Source organism: Glycine soja, chromosome 19, assembly GCF_004193775.1.
Source record: "Glycine soja cultivar W05 chromosome 19, ASM419377v2, whole genome shotgun sequence".
NCBI classification, from domain to species: domain Eukaryota; kingdom Viridiplantae; phylum Streptophyta; class Magnoliopsida; order Fabales; family Fabaceae; genus Glycine; species Glycine soja.
Window position 1 is genome coordinate 49462323 of NC_041020.1, and position 4252 is coordinate 49466574.

General features: G+C 32.4%; 1 pseudogene; it reads right to left on the reverse strand.

Annotated features, from left to right (window-relative positions):
- Positions 1–1579: 1579 nt before the first annotated feature.
- On the reverse strand, positions 1580–3162 carry LOC114399443 (annotated as a pseudogene).
- Positions 3163–4252: the final 1090 nt, after the last annotated feature.

Here is a 4252-nt window from a genome sequence, read left to right on the forward strand (position 1 = left end):
TGTTGTTGTTGTTAACTAGTACTACTGTAGTATTTTAACATTATTTTATAAAACTATAATTTATGCTTTTAAATATATCAATTAAATTTTGATTAAAATTCATAATAAATATATAAGTTATATTTTAAATCAAATTTTATTATTTTTCCTAGTATACAATACGCTGGTGCAAGAACATAATACCCGACTAGAGAGGTTACTGAGGTATTGTGTCCTTACATCTGGGATATATTAAATGAAAGCGATATTTTAAAAATAAATTATTAATTAGCTAAAAATGATATTTTGAATGTAAGGACACAATACTCTAATATCTATAGAATGTTAAATTAATAGATGGATAAAAGTTATATAATTAAAATAGTGGTATCAAATTTGTATAAAAATGAAAGGGTGAAATTTGCAAAATTGAGAAAACAAATATAAAAATATAATTAAACCTAAAACAAAAGACATGTACGTTATTTAAGAATAAACAAATAATCTATTAAAAATGACTGATAAGATTAAGTAAAAGTTACAAAATTATAATCAATATATATTGATTTAAGATGTTGTTCCTTGAAACTTCATTGGATGTTAAAATATTTTTAGCGTTTATTACTTGACGAGTTGCTTATTTGATATTATTGCTTCTTTTTAACATTGAAAATGATTTACTTGTCAAGTTGTGTTACTTAAAACTAAGCTTTGTTGTTTCTATAATCAACAATTGTTTACGATTAAAATAATATTTTCTTGTCTCAATTAGAATAATTGAACTTAAATGTTAATTAAAATAAAAGTAAGTGTGAATAAAAATATAGGACATTTAATGATTACTTAAAATTATATATCAGAATAAAATGTATATAAATTGTTTAAATATGATATGATGTTATAAAAGTCAATTAATAGAAAATAAAAAACTCAATGAGTTGTTTAAACTGCATTCCTTGAAAATGCTCTTAGCAAGCTCGATATTGTATTAGGTCTATAAATAATGAGAATGAAGTTTAAACTAAGTCCTCCTACAAATTACGGAGAAAAAATGTTCATCCATACAAAAAGGATTTCCCAAATTCGTGTAGAAAGACTGAGAGAGTGTATTCCGTCAAACTATATTGTATTATTTTTAATTGATAATTATTTTAAAAATCATATAAATCCACATATACATTCTACTAAACAACATTGTCATACAAATTACCCACTACTATGCAACAATGTCCCTACTCTCTCCGCCATTCCTTGGCTCATTGCAATGCACAGTCAAAGCAGCAAGATTTTCTAAGAGTTGGAAGGAATACAATGGTCCAAAATCTTAACCCCAAAAAAGGTCAAAAATCGCAGCAACAATACAAATTCTTCACATAAAAAGTCATTATGGCTCCCCAAAATCCATCTCCAAGTCCATCTAGCATTCAGAGTCATATACAACTTTCTTTGCCGTCAAAAAGGACAAGCACAGAGAGATGACAAAGACTGGTGGACTGTGGACATCATCCGTCCTCTATACTCCGAACAGAAAGCTAAAATTAACCAAAGACTGGTGGGAAAACTGAAACAAAACAAAAAGTTCATGGGCAATTCTTGGATAAATAAATCCCCAGTAGTTGTTAATTAGTCAGACAAATTAAGCTGTCTGTACACATCAAGCTTGCAAAATGTTTTGTACAATCGTTCAAATGAATGTTCAGAAATAGCATCCATATTAACAAGGGTTGTAGCCAAGTCCCTAGCATCATTCAGCCACCCCCCAAAACCAATCCCTTCGATCAAAAAAGTGTAAGTAGTTTCATTTGGCAGACACCCTTTGTCCACCATCGCAGCCAACACTTCAGTAGCATCACTAACTCTACCCACTCTGCACAACCCAAGAAGAACAATGTTGTAACTAACAACACTTGGCTTACACTCACTACTCTCCATCTCCATGTCCACCAACAACTCAATGGCCTCATCCACCATCCCATCCCTGCACAAACAAGATATAAGCGAATTATACGCGATCACATCGGGATCAACAGTCCAACATCTCCAAAATCATCCCCAATGCTCTAACTTTATGCCCACTACTCCCTAGAGCGCTGAACACTGTGTTGTAGGAACTAGCATTGGGAGAACACCCCACTTCACCCAACTTCTCAAAAATGCTCAAAGCCTCATCAGCTCTTTTTTGCTTACACAAACAAGCCAATATGGTGTTATAGTTCACAATATCCGGCACGCAACCGTCCGAGATCATAACATCCAACACCTCAATAGCCAAATCCACTCTACCCTCTTTGCACAAAACAGCAATCAAAGGGTCATAGCAATAACCATCAGGTTCCAAACCTTTTTTCTTCATATCCTTCAACAAACCCACCCCCTCCTCAACCTTCCCATCGCGACAGAGTGAACTAATCAAAACACTGTACGTCACAACGTTAGCCTCACAACCTTTTGCAACCATGTCAGACATCAATTCAAAACCCGCCTCCCATTTCCCTTGATTCTAAAGACTCCGCAGGAGAATGTTATAAGTTATGACATCCAGGGCATAACCCTTGCTACTTATGCTGCTAATAACCTCAAACGCACGATCCACGTAACCTTCTCTGCACATATTATGATGGAGTTGTAAGGGAACACATCAGGTTGAAGATTAATCTCAAACATCTCATCCAAGAGCTTTATTGCCTCATCAATCCCACCCTGTAAAAGAGTTGCTTCAATTAAAATGGTGTAGGTAACCACGGTGGGGTTGAAGTTTTCTTTCAGCAACTGGTTCTTAAACTCAAGAGCTGCATGGAGCATTCCCCGGGAACAAAGGGAACCAATGAGAATGTTGTAGGTGACGATATCGGGTGAAAAACCCTTATTTTTCATTCGGTCGAGCACTTGGTATGCATGCGGAATCGATTCGGTTGGCTTTGCAGATGGGTGAGGGATTTGAGGAGATGGGTGTCTTTGAAATTGGAAACGGAAGAAAGAGTGCGGTTGGAATTAGAAGGGGAAATGGTGCGGTTGGGGTGGGGAGGAAGTCGGTGGAAACTGTTGTTGTCATTGATGTTGTTGTGGCTTCATGGACAAACGGGGAGAACTGAAGTAAGAGGAGGAAGATGAAAAGGGTGTGTCGAAAGGAATGTGAATGTGGTTCCCTGGCGGGGACAGGTCACAGATTGTGGATGAGGAATTAAGGATGAGTTCATTGGCTGGACCAATCTGCAATCCAAGATAATATACAGACCGGGGGAAAATAGACAAATAATATTAATATAATTTCGGATATACTATTTTAAACACTTTTTCTATTATTGATTACAAAAATTATGATTTTACCATTTTAATAAATTTTAACTATTGTTACTATTATTATGGAATACACACTCTATATGATCTTACGATTTTCCATAAAAATTTATCACGATAAAGATAATTTTATATTAATACTATCATTAGAAAACAATATTAAAACTATTGTTACTATTACTGTTACTGAGATTACTGTTACTGTTATAAGAACATTTAAAAAGTTAGTTATTAATATTTAAAAAAAACACTTATCGTGTTAAACTTGTTCATCTTTATGTTTTAATATTTATTTGTTATGAATTTTAAAATAAATTTAAATTTTTGTCTAGAGTGTGTCTTCCACTACTTGTATTCTTTTTAGAAGATTCTAAAGTAGTTTTATTGTCCTTATACAACACAAAAGAAAAAATCCTAACTAACAAGTCATTTATTCTCACAGTATTAAATTCGATTCTTTAAATAATTTTTTTGTTTAAAATCTTGTGGATGAAAAAAATGATTGAAATGAAATATTCTACTAAAAATGATTAATAAAATCTTATCATGAAAGTTAATCATTAGCATGATTGATAGATACTCTATGCTAATATCATGATGACGAAAAAAAATAAAAAGTCATAAGTATTACATTAATAATAAAAATAACTAATTTATATAGTTGAAGTTAAACATTTTACTAAAAGTGTCACATTGTTCTTTAGTGTGTTGAATTTAAAATCTTCATCTCTAACTTTTCAAAACCAAAATCTTAATTCATCTTATTTTTTTTACAAAATGGTGGAAACAAAAAGAGCTAATCTTACCCTTATCTCTCCATGGAGTCATGTCTAAACTAAATTATTCATCAAGTAACATAACTCTGATAATACATATTAGAGGACTTGTATTGTGGGAAGTGGTTAATACCAAGGAAAATGAGTTGAAAAGTTTATTCAACTTCATAAAGAATGACAACAACATGCTAATAAGGAAA